Here is a 27649-nt window from a genome sequence, read left to right on the forward strand (position 1 = left end):
CTTCACACACATCCATGCCCAAAGCAGGATTCGAACCTGCGACCGTAGCGGTCGCGCGGATCCAGACTGTAGCGCCGGAACCGCTCGGCCACTCCGGCCGGTTTCGATAATTATAATTAAAACTTTTTCAGTGCTATTAATTATTTCCTGTATTATCGATCACCTCTCCCCTATGTGAGAATAAGTCTGATAATATTGTTCTCAGCTAAAAGAGCAGTTGCAATGCCTCGTAACAACTCATGAGTCCCGTGCCCAGTTTCTTCTCCATGCCACTGCTCCTGCCATAGCTCCTTACCCCTTCTTCTAATTGCAGCTTTATCTCCTATCTGAACCACCCATTGTTTCAACTATTTTCTCCCTGTTGTATTGCTTTAGCCAACACCATGCTGCTTGCTCTCTAATCTTAATGTCTAGAAGACAAAGTCCAGCTGACACTAATAATGTCACTACACCCACCTCCGCCACCGGAGTTGTTGTGTATGCCCCTTCTGAGCGCAGGAGAATGTTTCGCTGCACGCTTCACACCGCCAGGGCAGGCGTGACCCTCGTGAGCCTGTGCCGAACTGTACCTAACAACAGACGTTACGATACTGTTGTGGTACAGCTCAATCAGGTCTGCTGGTAAGTGGAAACACTTGTGTCCAGTGGCAATCAGGTTTTTAGGTATTTCCAGCGACCTCTGGGTCACGGTCTCGATATAGGTCATATAATTGCATTTAAACGTCGACTACCCCCAAGTACCGGGCCTCGCAGCGCTGTAGAACTGTTGAGCCGTCAGTTCTTATTGTTGGATTCCTTATACGACTAAGTACACTACTAGTCATTAAAATTGCTACACCACGACGATGACGTGCTACAGACGCGAAATTTAACCGACAGGAAGAAGATGCTGTGACATGCAAATGATTAGCTTCTCAGAGCATCCACACAAAGTTAGAGCCGGTGACGACACCTACGAAGTGCTGACATGAGGAGAGTTTCCAATCGATTTCTCATACACAAACAGCAGTTGACCCGCGTTGCCTGGTGAAACGTTGTTCTGATGCGTCGTGTAAGGAAGAGAAATGCGTACCATCAAGTTTCCGAGTTTGATAAAGGTCGTATTGTAGCCTGTCGCGAATGCAGTTTATCGTATCGCGACATTGCTGCTCACGTTGGTCGAGATCCAATGGCTGTTAGCAGAATATGGAATCGGTGGGTTCAGGAGGGTAATACGAAACGCCGTGCTGTATCCCAACTGCCTCGTATCACTAGCAGTCGAGATGACAGGCATCTTATCCGCATGGCTGTAACGGATCGTGCAGCCACGTCTCGATTTCTGAGTCAACAGATGGGGACGTTTGCAATACAACAACCATCTGCACGAACAGGTTGACGACTTTTGCAGCAGCTATCAGCTCGGAGACCATGGCAGCGTTTACCCTTGACGCTGCCCACAAACAGGAGCGCCTGCGATGGTGTACTCAACGACGAACCTGGTTGCACGAATCACAAAACGTCATTTTTTCGGATCAATCCAGGTTCTGTTTACAGCATCATGATGGTCGCATCCGTGTTTGGCGACATCGCGGTGAACGCACATTGGAAGCGTGTATTCGTCATCGCCATACTGGCGTATCACTCGGCGTGATGGTATGGGGTGCCACTGGTTACACGTCTCGGTCACCTCTTGTTCGCGTTGACGGCACTTTGAACAGTGAACGCTACATTTCAGATGTGTTACGACTCGTGGCTCTGCCAGCCGGAGTGGCCGAGCGCTTCTAGGCGCTACAGTCTGGAACCGCGCGACCGCTACGGTCGCAGGTTCGAATCCTGCCTCGGGCATGGATGTGTATGATGTCCTTAGGTTAGTTAGGTTTAAGTAGTTATACGTTCTAGGGAACTGATGACCTCAGAAGGTAAGTCCCATAGTGCTCAGAGCCATTTGAACCCGTGGCTCTACCCTTAATTCGATTCCTGCGAAACCCTACATTTCAGCAGGATAATGCACGACCGCATGTTGCAGGTCCTGTACGGGCCTTTCTGGATACAGAAAATGTTCGACTGCTGCCCTGGCCATCACATTCTCCAGATCTCTCACCAATTGAAAACGTCTGGTCAATGGTGGCCGAGCAACTGACTCGTCACAACACGCCAGTCGCTACTCTTGATGAACTGTGGTATCGTGTTGAAGCTGCATGGGCAGCTGTACCTGTACACGCTGTCCAAGCTCTGTCTGACTCAATGCCCAGGCTTATCAAGGCCGTTATTACGGCCAGAGGTGGTTGTTCTGGGTACTGATGTCACAGGATCTATGCACCCAAATCGCGTGAAAATGTATGTATTCACATGTCAGTTCTGGTATAATGTATTTGCCCAATGAATACCCGGTTATCATCTGCATTTATTCTTGGTGTAGCAATTTTAATGGCCAGTAGTGTAGGTGGACTTGCTAGGTACTACCCCCATCTTTACTTTACGGCGCCACGCTGTGAATACTGCTATAGCCCTTTCCACTTTCGGTTCAAGGTCTTCGCGGCAGGAGGAGGTTGTATGTATCTGATACTGCCAGCGGCTGTCGACTCGCGTCGACGCGGTCGCTGTCGGCCTGGCGAGCCGTTTAGCCGGCAGCAGCAGCAGCGGCGTTCATTACGGCCGCGGGTGGCGCAGTAAGGCGCGTGAATTGTGGATGACGGGCCGCCACGACGCTCTAATTGCGACCTGCGCCCGCCTTCTCTCGCGGCTGCTCGCTGCTCGGGCCGGGCGCGGCGGCGTCTGAAGAATTCACTTTTCCACGGCGCCTCCTCTCCGCTGCCCGCTTTGTGCGGCCGCTGCTTTCACAGCGGCGCCGGCTGCGGTGCCCGGGTTAATGCAGCAGCCACAGAGTAACCGCCCCTCCCTCCTGCCATGTGACCTTTTCCTGGCCGCCGAGGCACACACTTGTCAAGATCGGAAAATACCGCCGCCGCCACCGCCGCCGCCGCCGCCTGGCGCCGATATCGAGCGCCGCGCTTGACTTGTGGCCGGCCTTATCTCGCCGCGCGACCGCGCGCCGCCGCCGTTACGGAGACATCTCTATTCCTGAATAGAAATAAAAGCACGCCGGGGCGCATAACGCCGGCCGACCGCGGCCATAAAATGGCCGAGTTTTTGAAGCCGGGTCCGGGATAATCCTTAGAGACGCGGTCGCTTCTGTGGGTCCGAGTATTAACCGGAGGACTTACGGGCCGTCTGTGGGCGGGCGGGTGGCTGCGACAGCGCGACCTGTCAGACACGGTGCGCGTAAACAGGGCGCCGTCCTCGGTGATAACAAAAGCGGCGCGGTCCGGCCTCCGAGCGCAGTTACCGAAACCGGACACCGTATCTCGTGTTATTTCTTCTTTAGATCGGTCACCGTAGAGCCGCAGATAAATAACAGACGTAACGCGACAGGTGGGCGTGGGATTAGGCGCCACAGCTCGACCCTGGCCGATCGCCAGCATTGCTGAAGGCCGCCGACACGCCGACACCGCAGACGCTGCGAACATGCAAAACGGGGGGAAAGGGGGAAGGGGACAACTTACGTTACTTTCGCGGATAATGACGAAATACATTAGTTGGCATCTGGGCAGTCATAAAGGGTTTTAGAACCTGCGAATTCTGTATGGTCTTCACTATTAACCACAATGGCATGTCCATAAAAGACTAACTGGAAATCGTAAATATTTTTAATGAATATTTTTCTTCCTTAGGGGAAGCCATAAATGACAAACATAAAAACATGCACTACATTTTTGAAGGTAATACATGCGACCATAATATATATCTAGCCCCCAGAATCTGTGCAGAAATAATGGGCATCATTAGCTCTCTAAAACCCTCTAATTCAGCTGGGCATGATGACCTAAATATTAATGTTTTAAAAGCCTGTAGGCAAAATGTTCTGTACCTCTGTCTGTAGCAGTCAACAATATAATAGAATCAGGCACCTTTCCAGACAGACTAAAAATAGCACAGGTAACACCCATTTTTAAGAAAGGTGACATCAACAAAATAGAAAACTACAGGCCAGTCTCAATCCTTCCTGTCTTTTCCAATGTAGCTGAGATTATAAACTTTCTTAACAAACACCAAAGAAAAAAGTGACATAGATTGAGGTCTGGACTATTGGGAGGTCAATTTTGTCCGTCATTGAAGCGACCTGGAAGCCTGTGTGAAATGATCCGCATGTCGAAATGCTCGTGTAAAAACTCCAACACAGTGTTTGCAGTATGTGGCCTTGCTCCATCTTGCATGAACCACTGCGTGTTGAAGGGCAAGGCAGTAGCAAGAAGCTGTGGAATGAAGCTACTGCGAAGCATGCTCAAATAACGCTCTCTGTTCACAGTTTCTTCAAAGAAAAATGGTCCAATAAGTCCGTGACTGGAAATTGCTGCCCAAGCTGTAATCCTCGGAGCGTAATGTCGTTCATGAAACACTTTTGGGTTTTCAGTGGCCCAAAAGCGTACATTTTGTTTGTTAACCACACCGTCTAAATGAAAGTGCGCCTCGTCTGAAAACCAAACGTTGTTGAGAGTTTCTTCCCTATCCTCCGCCCACAGAGCAAACAGTAGTGTCTGCTGCTTGTGTTCTTCAGTGAGCTTCTGTGCACAGGTCATCTTGTATGGGTACATTTGGAGGTCACTTTAAAGAATGCGTTCACGGAGCGTCTGGATATTCCTAGTTGCACTGCCGCCTTTCTACAAGCTTTCCCGGGACTTCTCTGTGCAGCAACTCGTACCGTTTCAATATTCTCCGACGAACAAACAGGCTTAGGCCGAGGTCGCTTCGCTTCCAATACTGTTCCTTCCTGTACAAATTTATCGTACAACCTGTGGATGGTCTTCTTGCAAGGGATCCATCGTGTGTTAAACTGTTGTCGAAAACGCCTCTCACAACAAGACTTTTCGTTTCATGAAAAAGTAACTCAATTGCCGATCGTTGCTGTGTTGTCAGTCTTCCATTGTCAGCCATTGCTGCTTACTAGTTTCCTAGCGGCAGTATCGTGAATTACTCGTCAGTTCGTAACTCATTTGTTTTTCCATCTCTGCTGGTACTGCTGTAGAGACCCCAGCGGGATATGTAATGTGCGTCGTAAATTGTGAAAGAAACAATTGGTAACACATTTAGTGCGCCACCCTGTACTTCATACATGCAGAAATGTGCAACCGCACCAAGAATAGATTTCGAAGTGGTGCAAAGTTTGACAACTTGATTAAAATGTGCAGAAATGTAAAACTATGCCGTGCACAAAAAAAAAAAAAAAAATAACGTAGTGTCCTATGAAAGAATAGGAATGAATAACATTTAGGACAGTCAACTCATACAAAAACCTTGGCAAAAAATTGTAGGGCTATCAAATGTATACTACGACTGTGTTTCTACAATGCGAAATTGTTAATGTAATTCGAATATAGTTAATTAACTGCATAACTTTTCCTTGTTTACTCTGTGGTTTAAGGACATTCTATTGATGTTTCTACCCTGTCAATGTCTTTTTCTTACTTTTTTGTTCATGCAAAATTTTATTTGTGTGTAATATAATCTGATTTCAGAAGGAAAAGTTAGTGAGAGAATCTGAGACACGCAATATTTACTCGCGAGTACTGAATTAGACGGTCTTTGTGTTAAAAAGTGTGTCGCGGTCCGTCTTCTACGCTTTAAAACAATGTTGCCAGAGCATGCGAATACTGTCAAAGAGTAACATCACTTCTGTACGTGTTTCTTTTACTTGCAATGCTCGCGCCTGTCTTGCACACTCGATATTCTAGCGCAGATGTTAATTTTCTGGTAACTTGGCAGGTACTCACAGGTCGTCTGTCGTCGCTCGCTTCAATGCTACCGTCCGTCTCCCACCGACTTTGGGTTATTTCCGCAGAGTGTGTCTACATGCGTCGCACGGTGTGTTCACGTGACCAGCACACAGGTACCAAGAGCAACAAAACATGCGTCTTTCACGTGATCGACAGAGAAGCGATACTCCCTTTCGTTTACGGTACTTTTGTAATGAAACAGCTACATTAAGGACGCCCTGTATTCGTTGGTATATAAAGAATTTAAATCGTCTGTGCGCCATTTGGAAACAAAGATTGTACCGTGGTATGAACCTGATCAGCCAAAATGGTAACATAATGGTTGGCAGTAATGTGAGCTAGCAGAATAACTGTGGTGTTCATGAAATACCGCGTTATCGCCGCCAAATCACCACTGAAACCCCACCATCTTTTGTCCCTAGAAGGTAAATTCAGCCAAAAGTTGGAAACTGCGTGGAATAAGACTCATCCGACCACATGACATTCTTCCATTGCTCCACAGTTCAGCTTTTACTACTTCGGTACCATGTTTTCTGTTGCAGCCATTTTATGGGTGACAGTTATTGAACTGTATGAAATAAAATCGTCACAATTTCTGAACGATTTGCATTAGGACGTTTAAACTCCAGGGTTGACTGCGGGGTTTGATGGGAATTAGAATGGTTTGGTTTAGCGATGAAGCCCACTTTAATTTGGATTGGTTCGTCAATAAGCAAAATCGTCGCATTTGGGTGACTGAAAATCCGAGTTTCACGATCGAGAAGTTTCTTTACCCTCAACGGGTGACTGTGTGGTGTGCAGTGTCCAATAAATGAATAATCGGTGCGATACTCCTCGATGGCACGGTGACTCCCGAACGGTACGTGAAAGTTTTGGAAGATGATGTCATCCCCATTATCCAATGTGACCATGATTTCGACAAGATGTGGTTCATGCATAACGCAGCTCGATCCCATAGAAGCAGGAGAGTGTTTGATGTCCTGCAGGAGCCCTTTGGGGACCGCATTTTGGCTCTGGGGTACCCAGTGGCCTCTGGCATGGCCCTCGATTAGCCACCATATTCTCCGGATATGAACACATGTGACTCCTTTTTGTGAGGCTATATTAAAGACAAGATGTACAGCAATAACTCCAAAACGATTGCTGAGCTGAAAACAGCCATTAAGGAGGTCATCGACAACATCGATGTTCCGACTCTGCAGGAAATCGTACAGAATTTCGCTACTCATCTGCGCCACATCATCGCCAATGATGGCACGCATATCTAACATGCCATAACCTAAATCCGAATATCTGTAGTGAAGTTTATATGTTGAAGAATGTGTTTTCACGGCGTAGTTTGTAACTAATTTATGTTTTTACATATAGTTCAATAATTGTCACCCTGTACGTCGTTGATGGGTGGGTTTGGAATTCTAGCTCGCTCTGCACTTCCTTCGTTATGGAACTCCCTTCGTGTTGTTTTGGTGTTGGCAGGGTTCCCGAGTGCGACTTGCAGTTCTTCAGCGACTTTTACAGCTGTCGCCCTCTTCAGTGACCGTCTGTCACGTCCACTAAACACACAATTTCGTTCACGTTGTGTCTTAGCGGATGATACTTTTCCACTTTCCCTGTATGCGGCATAAATATTCGATTCGGTACCTCCTGAAACACCAAACACTTTGGGTACCTCGGTAACGAAAGCACCCACCATGCGAACACCAACTATTTGCCGTTTTGGAATTCACTTAGCTCCGACATAATGCACTTGCAGCTAGACAGAAAACTTTTCTGACCACTATCGGGACTTGCTACGTAAGAAGGACATTGACCAGGTGCCGCTCATGGCCAAGGGCAACCTACATTCTTGGCTGCCACCTGTGTTTATGTTCAGGCATGCGTTTCTCGCGGTTTTTTTGTCCCCTGTACTATACCTGTTAGTCCACAGTACATTGCTGCTCTGCCTGAGGCTCGATGAAGGTCATACCAAGTTACAAACGAATGCAAACAGAAGACGCGTTCCTCTAGGGCATATGGCAGAAAGCAACGACAAAAGATCACTTTACAACCGCGAAACAGCCTCGCACGAAACCTTTGTGCTCAAGTCTGCGGACGGTTCAGCTGTCACAAGCTTACATAGATAGAAATTTATGGAGCTTCCATTTGTGCACGGCGGAAGGATGTGATGTATGGTAACAGGAGCGAAGATAAAATGGACTAAGTCAGCATTTGTTGCTTGGGGCACAGACAGCGTGCAGCGAAATCTGCTCGCAACGCCTGTCAAAGACAAACGTTATTTTTGCACTTTTTAGTGTCTACTGCCTCTTTGGTGACATGGACTCATAAAGTAGATGCGTGGTGTGGGATTTAGCTTTCATCAAATAGAATTTTAAGTTCAGTTTTCAAGTTGTCATCTGTAACCGCCGACTTTTGTCTACCCTAGTAGTACAAGCCTACTCTGCAAATCACACTTACACGCCTGGCAGAGGGCTCATAGAACAACCTTTACAATAATCCCTGATTATTCCACTCTAGAAAAGTGCGCGGAAGAAACGAACACACGTATCTCTCAGTGCGAGCTCTGATTTCCCTATGTAGATCGGCGTCAACAAAATGTTTTCGCTTTCGGAGGAAAAAGATAGTGATTGAAATTCCGTGCGGAGATCCGGTCGGAACGAGAGACGCCTTTGTTTCCATAATGTCCATCCCAAAACATCCATCATGCCCGTGAGACTCTCTCCCCTATTTCTCGATAATGCTAAACGCACTGCCCTTCGTTGAAGTTTCTCGATGTACTCCGTTAATCCTATCTGGTAAGGACTAATCTTATCTGGTAAGGATCCCAGAACGCGCGCTGGCGGAAGTGGCCGAGTGGTTCTAGGCGCTACAATCTGGATCCGCGCGACCGCTGCGGTCGCAGGTTCGAATCCTGCCTCGGCATGGATGTGTGTGATGTCATTAGGTTAGTTAGATTTAAGTAGGTCTTAAGTTCTAGGGAACTGATGACCTCAGAAGGTAAGTCCCATAGTGCTCAGAGCCATTTGAACCAACCAGAACGCGCAGCAGTAGGCTACTCCAAAAGAAGGCGGACTGGCCTATCGTTGGCAGTCTCTTTAGTAGATCTGTTGCATCTTTCAAGTGTCTGCCAATAAAACGCCCTCTTCCTTCCAATTTAAGTTCTCTGTAATTGTAATTCATAAGTATTTAGTTGAATTTACGGTCTTTAGATTTGAGTGATTTAGCCTGTAATCGAAGTTTCACGGTTTCCTTTGAGCACTCATGTGGAAGGCCACACACTTTGCATTGTTTATGGCCAACTGACAATTTTCGCACCATACAGTTTTCTTTTATAAATAGTTTTGCAATTTTTTTATCTTCTGATGACTTTACTAGTCAATAAACGACATCATCATCTGTAAACAATGTAAGACGGTTGCTCAGACTGTCTCCTATATCATTTATATAGATAAAGGACATCAGAGGGCCTATAACACTACCTTGCAGTACATCAGAAATCATTTCCATTTTATTCTATGACTTTCCGTCAATTACTGTGAACTGTGACCTCTAACAGTAAATTGTGAATCCATTCGCATAACTGGGACGACAATTAATAAGCACGCAAACTGATTACAAGCCGCTTGTGAGGTTTAATCAAGTTGCCACTGACCTTCTGCACAACTTCGTAAAATTTAACGAAGTAGCCGACAGACCGTGTAAACAAGTGATGTTGTATATTACGTGGGCCATGAGGCAAACACAGCCCACCCTGACGACACAGTTGAAGCACGTGTTTCGTAAGAAACGTTGTAGGGATAAAATCATTGAGTTAGTGCTTTTGTACAGAAGAAAGCACAAAGATGTTCAAGAATCACAAGTTTGAAAGACAGGAGAGAAGTACTGGCGGTAGTAATCCGGTGAGTGCAGGACAAGGTTCGGGCTGTGAGTCCCGCCGGAGCAGATAATTTTAATCTGTCTGAAAATTTCAGATGAAAATTCGTCTGCTTTGTTTCTATGGAGTCACATTTATCGAAAGAGGTGTGGTACAACCGAACATGACTTGTGAGAAAAGCCGTAGTACATCTGCTCCTATCTACGTGGACCCCTGTACGCTACGGCCGACACACGACTATTAGCTGAAAGCGTGACAGTTACATTAAAATTCGTACTGTGACTGGCGTGTGAGCACTCAAATAAAACATATCATTACTCACATGAAAGTGCATTTCATTCACATTACATTTAATAGAGCAACAGCATAGCATTTCAGAAGTCAGCACGTCTAATACTCGCACACTGGTGATTTTAACACACGACTGGCCGGCCGGAGTGGCCGTGCGGTTCTAGGCGCTACAGTCTGGAACCGAGCGACCGCTACGGTCGCAGGTTCGAATCCTGCCTCGGGCATGGATGTGTGTGATGTCCTTAGGTTAGTTAGGTTTAATTAGTTCTAAGACCTCAGAGGTTAAGTCGCATAGTGCTCAGAGCCATTTTAACACACGACTCGCAGTAATTCTATCCACAAAAATCTCAAAATCGTGACAGGTCCATCAATGTGTTCTATTTTTCTACTCCGGTACCAACTACCACGACGGCTCACTACTACGTCTTCTACAATACACGAAAACTACTTGAGGAATCAAAGACAGTGGTCATAATGTTTTCGTTCACCAGTGTACTTTTTTTCTTTTTTCTTTTATTTTTTTTATGTTCAGAATGAATATACCTTGTGTGTATGTATCATGAGAAAGCTGTTTGTGGATTAGCTGTCACAGCCGGAAATGATGAATTCCAATCCAGAAAAAGCGAATACCTTACCAATTTGGCAGTCCTCACGTAATGTTTTATTATATAAACGTTGATAATGTTGTGTGCTTCCAATAGACAATACGTAGATTCTTTTATAAGAGATGGAGTTTACCGCCAGAAACTCTAGGTTTTACTCTAATTTGATGTGACAGCAACGCTGAGATTATTTTATACAATTTCGCAGCGAAAATTCTTTTCCATCGGATGTGCTATGTTTGGAGGGCTGATATGAACTTCAGCACTCAGAAAGCAACAAAAAAGCAGGTAGGACACGGTCTGTGACGACTTCACTGTGGACTGCGACTGCTGCAGACTGGTTGTTATCCTCTTCCTGGAGCGCTGCGCTGCCTGGTGTTCACAAAACAGCGCCGGCGGCACTACGCGCGCCAGAGCTGCCGGCGGCGGCGGTGGCGGTGTGCGCCATGAATTATGCAGCCCGCTGTCCACTGGAGGTGAGCGCCCAAGTGAAATCCGTTCGAGAGGAAACTGCGGAAAGCGGGTAAGCGTTTCAGTTAGACAGCCGTCCCAACCGACGAGCAAACGGTACAGATATCAGGAAACACAACCGCACTGATATCTGGCTGGCTGGAGGACGAAACACTGCGTACAAGGTGGTTCCGTGGTGACGGCGAAGGAAAACAGTATTTGCTACAGAAGGGGAATACCTATCAGGGAACAAGTGTGTCAGAAGTTAGGCAGCTGAATATGTTGTGGTGTGTCCCTCTGAGTGGAATTCCGGAAACCTACGAATCTTGCCGAGGAACGGTGCACTGCGGTACGACAACACGCTCGCAACAGGGTGGGAGCCATTTCGAATCCCTGTGCGGCTATCAAGATTTACTTCTAACACGATTTCACTGTATTGCGTGGGGTAAGTGCCAGTGTGATTCCTGGGAATGGAAATGCGCCAATTTCTTCCGTGCTATTCTCGAATTCGATTTTGTGTTCCCTTTCCAGAGAACTCAACACCGACGGCATGTTACAATCTAATCTTCAAATGGTTCAAATGGCTCTAAACACGATGGGACTTAACATCTGAGGTCATCAATCCCCCAGACTTAGAACTACTTAAACCAAACTAACCTAAGGAAATCACACATATCCATGCCCGAGGCAGGATTCGAACCTGCGACCGTAGCAGCAGCGCGGTTCCGGACTGAAGCGCCTGGAAACGCTCGGCCACAGTGGCCGGCATCTAATCTTCTTTCCTTACTCTTTTCCAGTGGAACCTTATGCGCTGATCAGCCAGAACATTATGGCCGCCGACCTACTAACGATATATGCCCGTCCAGGTTTTAGCAGCGTCACCTGGCGAGGAATGACTGCTAATCAGAGCCACACAAGGTGCATTTGGTATCAGTGAGTGCTGTCCGTGTGTAGGATGCGGAAGACTCGTGATCTATCTGACTATGGCTGAGGGCAGATTGCGATGGTCCGGGGCTCGACACGAGCATTTTGTAAACTGCACGACTGTGTTCGTGGAGTGCTGTGGTGAGTGCCTTCAACAAGTGGCAAAACCAAGGTGAAACCACGTCTAGACGTCGTGGGATTGGGCGGCCAACCCTCAATACAGATTTCTGACGTCGTATGCTGGGCAGATTGGTAAAACGGGACAGGCGGTGATCTGTGGCGGAACTAACATCAGAGTGTAGCTTTGAGCAGAGTACAAGTGTGTCTGAGCACACGGTGCACCGGACACCCCTAACGATGGGCCTCCGCAGCCGACGACCCATGCATGTGGCAATGTTAACACCACGACATCGGCAGCTACAACTGAAATGGGCACTTGACGGTCGGCATTGGGCTTTGGCGCAGTGGCAGAGCTTTGCATTATCTGATGTATCCCGATACCTTCTTCATCATGCCGAATGAAGGGCGCGAATCCGTCGTCATCCGTGGGAACAGTTCCTTGACGCCTGTAGCCTACTGCGGGACGGAGACAAATAGGCGGTGGCTCCATTATGCTCTGGAGCACCTTCACGTAGACGTCTATGGGTCCTGTGGAGCTCGTGTAAGGCACCATGACGGTCGAGGAGTATCGTACACTGGTTGCAGACCACGTACTGCCCTTCATGACGACCATGCGTCCAACGGCAGTGGCATTTTTCAACAAGATACTGCGCCATGCCACGAGGCCAGGAGTGTGATGGAATGGTTCGAGGAACACAGTAGATCTGAACCCAGTCGAACTCACCTGGCATGCAATTGGATGTGGCGTCAGAGCTCAGCGTCCCCCTCCCCGGAATTTAAGGGAATTATATGAATCTGAAGACGGTATCTATTCTTTTCTTCTTCAGTGCCGATTCACTCACATTGCCCCGACTCTTACGGGAATCGGTAAACTGACTGCCGTGAGTAATTGAGTATAGTGGGCAGGGGCACTACAAATGTAGTGTGTCGACAGTAACTTGGAATTGTGGGTCTCACGGGGAGTGTGCTAGGGATACGTCCCTGCAGTCGCACTGTCCTCTGTGTCCTCGATGACTCAGATGGAAGAGCGTCTGCCATGTAAGCAGGAGATCCCGGGTTGGAGTTCCGATCGGGGCAGACATTTTCAACTGTCCCTATTGATGCTTATCAAAGCCTGTAAGCAGCTAAAAGTTGTCATCTTCAGGCGACTTGTGGAGTTTATGTTCAGTCTCCCACCAGCAGCCGTGACATCTCTTCCGGCGGCACGTGACCGGCCCATATGAACACGACGAAGCTTCACCTGAAGATGGCGAATAAGAAAAACTCGTCGAGACGTTGCAAAATTTTCTATTTCACTCCCAAAATCAAAATGTGTTCCGTAATTGTTAGTTTCCCTTCTAACGCTGGCCACTTTGATGCCTGTTATTTTGCTATTGGTTCGTGCGGATTTATTTACATTGTGTTTCATCTACATCAGATCTCCACTTTGCTTAGCTGCGTCGAGGGTCCGTTCATTATGCCAGCATGGAGTTATTCAGTTGTACATCTTCTGCAACAGTACATTCCTATCGTTTTGATGAAACAGACAGGAAATTTCGACTTCGTGCTTTAGTTTCTGAACATTTTCATACCTGATTTTTTTATGGAGGAAGGTGAACTTTTCTTCATGTGGAAGCGCTCTTAAGTGATTTTTCAATGATTGAACATGCAAGATTTATACGAAAATATGTAACAGTTTTCAAAACATACTTTGTACACTTGGCTTCGTTTTATGGACTGAAATAATTAATTCAAAATATTCTCTATTGTAATAAATATTAAAATGATAATTCAATAATTACCATGAAAAACGACAATAACAATATTCAATTATACAGTGGAATATAATGAACCCATCACATCCGTGTATTCTGGTGGCTGAGAGCTGCTGCGCAGTGCTACGTTGACTTGCTGATATTGTCGTAGTGAGGCCCAAAAGTTGGCACCACTTCGAACCCATCACATCCGTGTATTCTGGTGGTTGCGAGCTGCTGCGCAGTGCTACGTTGACTTGCTGATATTGTCGTAGTGATGCCCAAAAGTTGGCAGCACTTGCGCATGATGAAATGGTTCAACATTCACAAATGTGTACCACAGCTTTCCATTGGGAAAAAATATTTCTGTTGCAGCTATGCTAGTAAAAGTTAGTGTACACAATTGTAGCTAGAGGGTATGAAAGGGTTACTAACATTCTGCAGTAAGATTTTATGTTATGAACTTAATGTCACGTCTTGCGTTAAAAACAATTCAATTTTTCATATCTCATTTTACAGAATCCTTAGCTCGTGCTACCTATCACAGTTTCACTCACTCAAAACTCGCTATGTCATAAAATGTCGCTCTTGTACACCCGCTTGTACATGCTGCCTTGTTATTTTTTATTTTTACTTCTTTTAGCAGTAGTACTACTACCTCTACATTTACAGATGATTGTTCTCCATGCACTCTACTCAAAATGTGTTAGATGTATTAAAATCTTGTTTGAAATTATCTTCTCCCTTATATTACTACCATTTATTACCATAATTATTTTACAGTTATTATAACTTTTCAGTAATTATGATGTAATAAAGTGATTGTACATGAGAGAACCCCAATCTGATTATGTTAACTAAATGAAATAAATAATTTAATTGACTTCATAAAATGGAGGTCCAGTTAGTAAGCTGAAGAACTGGAAAAAAACATCGGTGGAAGATAAATCAGATCTATATCGCAGAAAGATAAGAGCCTATTGTGATCTTTGGTATTTCTGAGCACAGCCACAGCACGTGACGAAATTTTGCGTGCTGGCCTCAGGTTGGAAACGACATGCTTGGAAGATTACGCCTTTGAAAAGCGCACAGAAAACGGGCTCGCTATTTCAAATAATCTGGCGCGCAATCTGCAGATGGCGAAAGCAAAAGGAGGGCGAAGCTGTTTATCGGAGGAAAACTTCACGGCATTCATCGCTTTCTGCTTGTGCTGATGGAATTTCGTGACCATGCAACAGTTCTCAGCGATCGCCAAAATTAAAGCACTGCATATCTGCATTTTCTAGCTACAGATCATCTTCTGACCGTATTTCTTTATTTTCGCTTAGCTATTTAACCACTTACAAACGAAATAAGATTCTCCACAGAAATTTCTGGGCAACAAACTTTGTGTTAAATAGCATGCAGTCTACGTGAGAACAATAACCCCCTTGACAGAGCTTCAGTTGCTTAGCAAATTCATTTCTAGTGCTCTTGGTTACTGTGAACAAATGCTCTTCGTACATGCAATCTGCTTTGTGGGATAGACAGTAAAACTTATCAACAATTTAATGTTCTCTCTCTCTCTCTATTGACACCATATTCGTTAGAATTTAGTTTCGCCAAGAAACTGACTACTCTTTAAAGTGTGATGAACGTCAACTTCACTAGAATGTGGGGAACGAAATGATAATCACAATATTCGCCTCATACGGTTCCGAGGATGAACTGAAGTCAGTATAAAGAAAGCTGAACGGAGCTTCCAGTTCTGCAGCAATTCAGTACGGACACAGTGTCTTCAGTAACCATCTGACATGACGCTTCAGCTCAAATTTATCTTTTTCAAGCGGTTTCATTGTGAGAAATTTTATATCCTGTTCATTACTTACCATTTTCTTTTCGAGGAAAATAGTCAAAGAGTAAGAAGTTCGCAAAGCTGATGATAAAATGAGTGAATATAGTAAATGAGAAAAAAAGTACAGAGACAGCTAGCTATTGTGTCTGGTGTTTACAGTTAACAGCATCCGCATCATTTAATGAACTTTTTATTTATTGCGCACTTTATTTTATCTGCGATGTTTTTGCCAGTATGGGACGCAACTTTAGGACTACAGAAATAAAGTACTACGCCAGTTCAGCAGATACTATGCTTAACCATGCTACTACCTTCTCTCTTCCTAGAAGTTGTTTGGTTAATCACCCCAAGAACTGATTAGAGCAGTTTCTGGTCCCCACTCTTCCCACCTGTCGTCTTCGTTTCAACATACCTGCTGCTCCCACATCACCGAGACTGCTGAGACAGGCTCCAGAAAATATATTCAGGCAAAGTAAATAAATAATACACGTGGCGTACCTTCACTTCCCTGCCTACACATACCGATCGAAACTGCTATGGCTGAAATTACCTCAGTACAAGATAGAACATGAGTCAAGGATTTTGTTTCCTCACTAACCAGGAACAGAAATTCAACTCACGTATTCTCTCGTAAAGAAGCTCTAGAATGTGTATCAGACTCCACAGATATATAAAGAATCATCAATCAGGTAAGAAGAATAGCAACTCTGTTCACAGAGAAACGATTTGACATGCTCCTTGTGTCACAAGCAACACTTCTCAAAATCTAATCTCCTGATTCTCCACTGTAGCTCAAATCATCAGAGTCTCTATGTTGATCCCCGGAGGGAAGTGTCTTATATCGATCCCCGCAGGGAAGTGCCTTTCCACGCCCTACCCCGCTCCCGCCTTGACTTACAGGATCTGCTCAGGAGACGAATCCCAGTGGCTGTTACAACATTTTCTCACGCTACATGGGCCATGAATCTGCCAGCCAGTCACCTTAACCTCATACTCCTTTCAGAAGACTTTCTTGAAATTTCCGTTTCCTCTCTTACATACTTAGCTCTCGGACAATCAGAAATGCATCTCTGCTTTTTGCCACTCTCGGACAATCAGAAATGCATCGCTGCGTTTTGCCAGTAAGCATGCCCCTGCACTTCCCATGATATTTCTCGGAGATCAGCTTGCGACCGTCATTTGTGTCCCCACGCTTTCCTTCGCAGTAAAGGGACGTCTTTTTGTCTTGTTCCATCCCCATGCTCTTTCTTCAGGAACGCTATTCTAAATTTTTATTTCGTTCCGTGAGAGTGCGTATTCCCACCCACACTGTTCTAGCTATGAGGATTCGACCGCCTGCAGAACCGCCGCCTTCTTGCTATGCTCTCTCTCCAGCAAATTTCCGAGCCTGCACAACACGACAAGTCTCTTCCCAGCCCCTCTTCAGCTGATAGGATCTTCTGAGGAATGCGTGGCCCATGTTACCGTTTCGGTCAATGCTCAGACATGCACTAGTACCCAAATTGTTAGTACGTGGTGCTAGTCAGTATCAGCCAATGAGATGATGAACAATCTGACTGTGTATCGTGAACGACGATCTAATATAAATATAAATCGAAAGGCATGTACAGAATATTAAACGTATGGTCGCAATATTTTGCTCCCTCCACAGTGACTATGCACTCGCTCCCTCAACCGGCCGCTGAACGTACTCGCTGGTGACAGAGAACAAAGCACAACAGGTCGGTGACACGTCCTCTTCTGCCACTTCATGTCACGCAATCTGATCCCGTGGCTTCTGCTGAGGGCTTAAAACGCCCACACAGCGACAACAAACCAGTGTCGCTTTCAGTCTACACGCTTACCACATAGTAGTTCGCCACAACATTATTACACTTGGCAGTGACGTCGCTTCAGTGGCCGCGCGGGATTAACCGAGTGGTCTGAAGCGCTGCACTCACGGACTGTGCTGCTGGTCCCGGCGGAGGTTCGAGTCCTCCCTCGGGCATGGGTGTGTGTGTTTGTCCTTAGGATAACTTAGGTTAGGTAGTGTGTAATCTTAGGGACTGATGACCTTAGCAGTTAAGTCCCATAAGATTTCACACACATTTGAACATTTTTGTCGCTTCAGTCGACCAGTTTGTTTAGAATGCGCTCCGCTGTTCCGACTAGGCTGCCCGTGAATCTGTTCGGACTTTCGCAGCGTATAGGAGAGTCGAAAAAGTGGATATAGCTTTTGTTTACTGCAACGTTACCACGTGTTTCCGACAATGGCCGCGGGAAGCCAAGTGCAATAATATCGTGGTTGGGTAGTGCACGCCTCTGCTGCTCTCTTGTTGCCGACCTGTACTGTGAGACTGGACTGTAATCGGTGTTTGGTAGGATTTTTAGAGCAGCACGACCGGCATGTGCTTTGTTGACAGACCTGCAGTACCTCACAGTGTTCACAGTTTGCGTAAGTGCTTTCATTCACAATTTTGTGTTGTGCTGCGAAATTTCAGCCTTTACTGACTTTGTAACTAGTGTTGTACAAAGAAACGGCATGAAGCACCGTTCCAGTATAATCAACCTAAGACACAGTGTAATATAAATACACACCTGATGATGGTGCATCATCGTCGAAACGCGTAGTGCGTAGAATAAGCGAGTAAATGACGCGGGGACTGGCGTAGGACATACTCCTTTAGCTGGGTGAGGTGGTTAGCTGGTTGGCTGGCTGGGCAACGCATAGTTACCTCGAGCCCAGGGGCCGGCCGGCCGGCGGGGAGTCGTAATAACGCGACCCGACCCGCGAACAATGAGACCGGGAGCCAATAAAATATGTAGGCGCAGTGCGAGAGGGCCGGAGCGCTAAACGCCGGCCGGGTTCCATTCATCCTGACGATGCGTGCGCCGCCGCCCCTGGTAAAAAATAAGGGCCCCCGCCGCTGCTTTAAATATGAAAGCGATCCGGCCTACTGTACTCTGCTCTGTCCGAATAACCGATGTGAATGCGAGCAATAATTCACGGCCGCTGTAAACAAGAATTCCTCCGGAGAAACGGTGAGTAATTCGGTTTAGCCATTGCTCAACACTTCGAAAGTGTTACGTGTTAAACCACGTGCATATTCTTCCGAGAAGCGCGAGATTCTGTTCCGAAAGGGGAACGACGTGAGGAGTTGACTAAGAGCACCGCCGGGAAAGAAAAAGTTGGTATGCCTGGGAAGACGATGACGTTATATGCAACCTAGTGGTTAGTAGATGTACTGGTAAGAGATTCAGCGTCGTCCGCGAAAAGACAGCGTAGTTGCATAGCTACCAGAGTGCCATCTGTGTCACCACATTGACATGGAAAGCTCACATCCAGAAGGCTGTGGTGCGAACGTGTGAAGCAAACATGCTACAGAGACACTCTTGCGCTTCCTACAGCCAAACAAGCGAGTTTGGAAGATGTGGTGTGCGTACTGTAAGACCTTCAGTACACACACCGTCAGATTATTTGACTCGTCGCTCTAACGAAGTAGGCGAGTGTCAGCAATATGTCTCGTGGTCTTATCGTGGCGTGTTTATCTTCTGCCGTTAGGTCAGACGATAGTAATGCCACTGGAACGCTTAGAGTAGCAGATTGACGGTGACCAACTTTAAACAGAACTTGATTAATTTTCACACACATTTATTAAAATAATAACAAGCATAAAAATTACTTAACTCGGTTCTGGATGCTATTTACAATTGACAATCTGAGGTTCCTTTGGTATTGATACGTTAAAAATATTCTCACATACATCTCTGATGGTTGACAAAAGTGTCTATACATTTTCTTCATGTCTATGTACAGGAATATGGTAATCTTATTAGGTGCAGACTGAAACTTGACTAATGACTGGTACAGATAAATGTAGAACTCGTACAGACTGGTACAGACAAATGCAGACTGGTGCAGACTGACTAATCGGAGGTCTGTACACTCATTATAATACTTCGCGCGTTCATGTATCACTGCGCGAGTGTGATCCGCGAGGAGAAAGGGTTCTACGTTAGCAGCGATCTCATTGGCTGCGTTACATATTAATACGCAGATCGGCGGAAGCAGAATTTGGTCCGTCTCTATGGCAGCGCCATCTCATAGTGCAGAGACGGACGAGCGCTGCGCCTGCGCTGTTGCGCTTAGCGGGGCGTGCTCTAGTGGGAAAGTTGTGTACGCGCTGACAACGCGGAACTATGTACACAACAAAAGGGGCTATACTTTGGACTTCGTGACAGGATCATCCTTTCGGAGAAATGCCACACAAGTTTGATGTGCTGCGCCATTTGTGTAATGATTCTGGTATCAGTGGTCACGTTAAGATTCTCGCACCTGTAGACGAGGTTCTGGGCGTCCACGTAGCACGGATGCTCTCCAGGATCGTCATATTGTAAGGGCAGCAGTGGCAGATCGTACAGCTACCACATCGCAAATGAGAGGGTTTTGTGCCCAGACGTGCCAACACGTACTGTTGCGAATCAGTTATTAGCAGTGGGACTACAGGTACACACACCTCTAGCCTGTCTTCCACTCACACCACAGCATCGACGTGCACGACTCAACTGGTACCATCAGAGGATCACTTGAAGATGGAATGACACGCCGTGGTTTCCCTGTTGAAACCAGATTCTTGGCTCTGAGCACTATGGGACTCAACTGCTGAGGTCATTAGTCCCCTAGAACTTAGCACTAGTTAAACCTAAATAACCTAAGGACATCACAAACATCCATGCCCGAGGCAGGATTCGAACCTGCGACCGTAGCGGTCTTGCGGTTCCAGACTGCAGCGCCTTTAACCGCACGGCCACTTTGGCCGGCTCAGATTCTTGCCTACGCGAAAGTCACGGTCGTTTACGGATATGACTTAGACCTGGTGAGCACTGTCTCTTTGAGTGCATTCGCCAAAGATACCCTGGCCCCCCTCCAGGCCTTAAGGTCTGGGGTACGGTCAGCTACAATTCTCTTTCACCTTCGATGTTTCTGGTGGGGGAGCTAATCAGCACTAGGTACGTACAGAATATTTTCAGACCCATTCTTTAGCTGTTCTTGCAACAGGAAGGTGATGTCTTGTGTCAACTGGACAATGATCGTCCACACACTACCCGTGAAACTCAGCGTGCGCTGCAAGATGTGCAGCAACTTCCCTGGCCAGAACGATTTGTCGACATGTCTCCAGTCTACATCTACATCTACATTCATACTCCGCAATCCACCAGTCGACATGTCTCCAGTCTACATCTACATCTAAATACATACTCCGCAATCCACCATACGGTGCGTGGCGGAGGGTACCTCGTACCACAACTAGCATCTTCTCTCCCTGCTACACTCCCAAACAGAACGAGGGAAAAATGACTCCCTATATGCCTCTGTACGTGCCCTAATCTCTCTTATCTTATCTTTGTAGTCTTTCCGCAAAATATAAGTTGGTGGCAGCAAAATTGTACTGCAGTCAGCCTCAAGTGTTGGTTCTCTATATTTCCTCAGTAGCGATTCACAGAATGAACGCCTCCTTTCCTCCAGAGACTCCCACCCGAGTTCCTGAAGCATTTCCGTAACACTCGGGTGATGATCAAACCTACCAGTGACAAATCTAGCAGCCCGCCTCTGAATTGCTTCTATGTCCTCCCTCAATCCGACCTGATAGGGATCCCAAACGCTCGAGCAGTACTCAAGAATAGGTCGTATTAGTGTTTTATAAGCAGTCTCCTTTACTGATGAACCACATCTTCCCAAAATTCTACCAATGAGATGTTGGAGCTGATGGGACGAGAAGTGACTCGTGCGACTCGTCAACCAACGACTCTCAGAGAACTACATGAAAAAGGTCGAGCAGGTGTGGCATAAGGTATCACAGGACAATATTCGCCATCTGTACGTCGACTGGATGAGCACCAGCTTTGCCACCTCTGGCGGCTACAGCACGTACTAATACGGGTGTTTCAGCTTGGGTCGATAACTGGTAACTCAGAATCGCTTGTACTATTGATCTGCTAGTGTAATATTTTCATGTACTCCCTATGCAATGCTCAAACAATAAATCTTAAGTGAACTGGAAACCTATAAGAAGGTGTACTATTTTCCGCCGCATGTAATTCTCCTAAAAATAAGCTCTGACAAAGCTGCGCGAGTCTAGGCATAATGATTAGCTTTTCAGAGCATCCACACAAGGTTAGAGCCGGTGACGACACCTAAAAAGTGCTGACATGAGGAGAGTTTCCAACCGATTTCTCATACACAAACAGCAGTTGACCCGCGTTGTCTGGTGAAACGTTGTTATGATGCCTCGTGTAAGGAGGAGAAAAGCGTACCATCACGATTCCGACTTTGATAAAGGACTGATTGTAGCCTATCGCGATTGCGGTTTATCGTATCGCGACACTGCTGTTCGCGTTGGTCGAGATCCGATGACTATTAGCAGAATATTGAATCGATGGGTTCAGGAGAGTAATACGGAACGCCATGCTGGATCCCAGCGGCCTCGTATCACAATCAGTCGAGATGACAGCATCTTACCCACATGGCTGAAAGGCAAAGTGCACCCACGTCTCTATCCCTGAGTCAACAGAAGGGGACGTTTGCAAGACAACAACCATCTGCACGAACAGTTCGACGACGTTTGCAGCAGCATGGACTACCAGCTCGGAGGCCATGGCTGCGGTTACCCTTGACGTTGCATCAGAGACAGGAGCGCCTGCAATGGTGTACTCAACGACGAACCTGGCTGTACGAATGGCAAAACGTCATTTTTTCGAAGGAATCCAGGTTCTGTTTACAGCATGATGATGGTCGCATCCGTGTTTGGCGACATCACGGTGGACGCACATTGGAAGCGTGTATTCGTCATCGCCATACTGGCATATCACCCAGCGTGATGGTATGGGATGCCACTGGTTACACGTCTCGGTCACCTCTTGTTCGCACTGACGGCACTTTGAACAGTGGACGTTACATTTCCGATGTGCTACGACCCGTGTCTCTACCCTTCATTCGATCCCTGCGAAACCCTACATTTCAGCAGGATAATGCACGACCGCATGTTGCAGGTCCTGTACGGGCCTTTCTGGATACAGAAAATGTTCTCCAGATCTCTCACCAATTGAAATCGTCTGGTCAATGTTGGGGGGGGGGGGGGGGGGGTGGCAACTGGCTCGTCACAATACGCCCGTCACTACTCTTGATGAACTGTGGTATCGTGTTGAAGCTGCATGGGCAGCTGTACCTGTACACGCCATCCAGGCTCTGTTTGACTCAATGCCCAGGCGTATCAAGGCCGTTATTACGGCCAGCGGTGGTTGTTCTGGGTACTGATTTCTCAAGATCTATGCAGCCAAAGTGTGTGAAAATGTAATCACACGTCAATTCTAGTGCAATATATTTGTCCAATGAATACCCGTTTATCATCTGCATTTCTTCTTGGTGTAGCAATTTTAATGGCCAGTAGTGTAAAACAGAAGGGAAAACGGGGAGATATGTGTAACTACAATGATTTATGTTCTGTCTGAATATTACCACAGAGGACACAATGAAAATACATTTTATTGGTTTCTGCACTTATTTCACTTCGGAAGAGTGGCGAATAATGGGCTTCTCTTAGATCTAAACAGAAATTGGGTGGGGGGGGGGGGGAGGAGAGGGGGGGGGGAGGAGGATGAGAACAATTAACACAAAAAATACAACAAATAACTATATGCATTAAAGCAGCTTCCAGTCGCCTCGAAATGGATAAATACAGGCTCAGTTTAGTTTTAAAGTTGATCCTTTACCGTCCTACCTGACAAGGTAAGGTAACGGTGATGGAGCTGGGTAGCGATCACTTACCCTTCTCTCAAAAGCGAAATGAAAATCGCAATAACGTTGAGATTTGGAGACTGTGGAGGTCGGGAGAGATGCAACAGTTCATCCTCGTACTGACAAAATCAAAATCAGACCTGGAGGAAGCGTGCTCCGAACAGGAGCCCCGTCGTTTAGGAACACAGCGTCGTGATAGGGGAACAAACGTTGTACCATGGGATCGACCTGAGTAACCAAAACGTCCACATAATCCGTTGCAATAATGAGGTTGTTCCTGCGTAACATCAAGCGCCGGCACCTCGGCCTGAACGAAAGAGCAGACAAGGCTGTGAGTCGACGTCAGTCAATAGAACTCTGACTAGGATGACACCACGAAAGGAGCGGCACCTATACGAAGAGAATATAAGGGGCGCTCCAGATAGCGCTAATACAGGCGCACTAGAAGACGAGTCGTCATCCTACCTCTTTAGTCGTGACTTGTGATCTACATTAATTGATTGCATGGGAATTGTATATATGGAAGGATTTTGATTATTTGCGTGTCGCCAATTGCATGCTGCACCCCACTGGAAAAAAGACAAAGTACTCTCAATATAACTTATTGTAGTACACTCCATTAATACGAGGGCAGTTCAATAAGTAATGCAACACATTTTTTTTTCTGAAACAGGGGTTGTTTTATTCAGCATTGAAATACACCAGGTTATTCCCCAATCTTTTAGCTACACAACACTATTTTTCAACGTAATCTCCATTCAATGCTACGGCCTTACGCCACCTTGAAATGAGGGCCTGTATGCCTGCACGGTACCATTCCACTGGTCGATGTCGGAGCCAACGCCGTACTGCATCAATAACTTCTTCATCATCCGCATAATGCCTCCCACGGATTGCGTCCTTCATTGGGCCAAACATATGGAAATCCGACGGTGCGGGATCGGGGCTGTAGGGTGCATGAGGAAGAACAGTCCACTGAAGATTTGTGAGCTCCTCTCGGGTGCGAAGACTTGTGTGAGGTCTTGCGTTGTCATGAGGAAGGAGAAGTTCGTTCAGATTTTTGTGCCTACGAATACGCTGAAGTCGTTTCTTCAATTTCTGAAGAGTAGCACAATACACTTCAGAGTTGATCGTTTGACCATGGGGAAGGACATCGAACAGAATAACCCCTTCAGCGTCCCAGAAGACTGTAACCATGACTTTACCGGCTGAGGGTATGGCTTTAAACTTTTTCTTGGTAGGGGAGTGGGTGTGGCGCCACTCCATTGATTGTCGTTTTGTTTCAGGTTCGAAGTGATGAACCCATGTTTCATCGCCTGTAACAATCTTTGAAAAGAAATTGTCACTCTCAGCCGCATGACGAGCAAGCAATTCCGCACAGATGGTTCTCCTTTGCTCTTTATGGTGTTTGGTTAGACACCGAGGGACCCAGCGGGAACAAACCTTTGAATATCCTGGTGAACAATTGTGACAGCACTACCAACAGAGATGTCAAGTTGAGCACTGAGTTGTTTGATGGTGATCCGTCGATCATCTCGAACGAGTGTGTTCGCACGCTCCGCCATTGCAGGAGTCACAGCTGTGCACGGCCGGCCCGCACGCGATGATGACACACGCTTTGCCCAACGACTCACCGTGCTTTTGTCCACTGCCAGATCACCGTAGACATTCTGCAAGCGCCTATGAATTTCTGAGATGCCCTGGTTTTCCGCCAAAAGAAACTCGTTCACTGCCCGTTGTTTGCAACGCACATCCGTTACAGACGCCATTTTAACAGCTCCGTACAGCGCTGCCACCTGTCGGAAGTCAATGAAACTATACGAGACGAAGCGGGAATGTTTGAAAATATTCCACAAGAAATTTCCGGTTTTTTCAACCAAAATTGGCCGAGAAAAAAAATGTGTTGCATTACTTATTGAACTGCCCTCGTAAGATTTGCTTGAATTGCTTAGCTCCCCGAGACAGCAACTTCCTAGGCACCCTGTATTACACGATACGCAGCAGAATTTTGGAACATATATTGTGTTCAAACATTATGAATTACTTCGAAGAAAACTCTCTATTGACACACAGTCAACATGGGTTTAGAAAACATCGTTCCTGTGAAAGACAACTAGCTCTTTATTTACATGAAGTGTTGAGTGTTTTCAGAATACTGCTGCGCGGTGTGGGATCCTTATCAGGTAAGACTGACGGAGTAATGGTTCAAATGGCTCTAAGCACTATGAGACTTAACTTCTGAGGTCATCAGTCCACTAGAACTTAGAACTACTTAAACCTAACTAACCTAAGGACATCACACACATCCATGCCCGAGGCAGGATTCGAACCTGCGACCGTAGCTGACGGAGTGCACCAAAAATTCAAAGAAGGGCAGCACGTTTTGTATTGTCGCGAAATACGGGAGAGAGTGTCACAGAAATGATACAGGAGTTGGACTGGACATCATTAAAAGAAAGGCGTTTCTTCTCACGAAATTCCAGTCACCAACTTTCTCCTCCGAATGCGAAAATATTTTGTTGACACCGACGTACATAGGGAGAAACGATCATCACAATAAAATAAGGGAAATCAGAGCTCTTACGGAAAGATATAAGTGTTTGTTCTTTCCGCTGACTATACGGGATTGGAATAACAGAGAATTGTGAAGATGGTTCGATGAACCCTCTGCAATGCATTTAAATGTGATTTGTAGAGTATCCATGTAGATGTAGATGTAGTTGATCCCACAGAGATCTTGTAGAGTAACCATGAGGGACACGGAATACCACGGTATGGCTACTAAAATTATCACCGAACCCCCGCCATGTTTCACTCTTCGGACGTAAACTAGGCCAGAAGTTGGAAATAGTGTGAAACAAAAAGTCATCCAACCAAGTGACTTTTTTTCCACTGCTCCGTAGTCCACGTTTTATGACTTCAGTACCACGTTTTGCTGTTACGGGCATTTGCTTCTCTAATGAGTGGTTTCGGAATTCCAGCTCCTGCAGTTTCCTGCTTATGCATCTTCGTTCATGTTGTTTCAGTGTTGACTGCGTTCGCAAGTGCGACATTCAATTCTGCTTTGACTCTTGCAGCTGTCGTCCTCTAATCTTACGTCACAACCCATTCGTGATCATCCGTCACAATCACTCAACACATTCGTCACTGTTTTGATTTAGCGAATGATAGTTTTCTGCTTTTCCTGTATAAGATAGAAATCTTCAAAACGGTGCCTCTTGAAATACCGAACACACACCATGTAAGCAGCAACAATTTTCCCTCGTTCGAATTCACTTACCTCCGCCTTAATGCTCTCATAACTACACAGGTCGGTGTTCTGACCAGGACTGACACTTGTGACGTGTTGAGGACATAGCACAATTGCCGTTCATGGTCAAATACGCCGTTCGTGGAGAAGTACAATCTGAAGGCTTGGCTAGCATCTTCATTTATCTTCAAGCGCGCATTTCTCACGGTGTTTCTCATTTTTGTCCAACGCGGCACTTCTTAAGTTAACATTACGATGTGGGTAGGGTATCCAAGAAATATTGCGACAAACATCGAGGGATTGTAGAGCATGTCTTGAGCACCAAATCGAGGATAGGAACCCGTGTCTGGAAACATCACTCAACGACGCTACAGAGCGTCGAAGTTATAGGCTCCAGCGCCCGTCACTAGGCGGCCACTTGGGCAGTGAAGGGGACTTTCTTCTGCGACGCACAGTAGCGGAACGTCTCTCAATGTTGTGTATTGTTCAGTGGTCGCGACTAATTGCTCCGATGGACGCAGATGCTGCATAGAAAGTCCTTGTCTGCTATGAACCTGATGCTCTGTTGCTTTGTCAGACGATGATATCAGGCAAGTGTTTCCAGCAGTAGTTTATTTTAGTCCTGTATACCGAGAAATACTCGAGATTTTAGACGATTCCAGGAGAAAAGTAAACTGCGGATGGAAATATATGTCCGAAACCGTCATCCACAGCGGCAGCAGAGCATCTTATACATAGGAGACAAAGCATTTCTACCTAGCAGCTGGCTCCGTCTTCCCCACTGCAATCGTGGGAATTAGTCGCTATCACTAAATAACACACAACATTGCGAGACATTCTGTCAGCGTCCAAAGTCTTGTTTGCTGCCGAGTCCCAGAGCCTATAACTTCGACTATCTGTAGTGTCGCTGGATGAAGGTTTGTTCTTCAACACACTGTCGTATGTGGGTGCCAGGAGGCGCCGTATTAAAACTCAGTGAGAACTTTCCAA

The sequence above is a fragment of the Schistocerca serialis genome, chromosome 1, assembly GCF_023864345.2.
Source record: "Schistocerca serialis cubense isolate TAMUIC-IGC-003099 chromosome 1, iqSchSeri2.2, whole genome shotgun sequence".
Classification (NCBI taxonomy): domain Eukaryota; kingdom Metazoa; phylum Arthropoda; class Insecta; order Orthoptera; family Acrididae; genus Schistocerca; species Schistocerca serialis.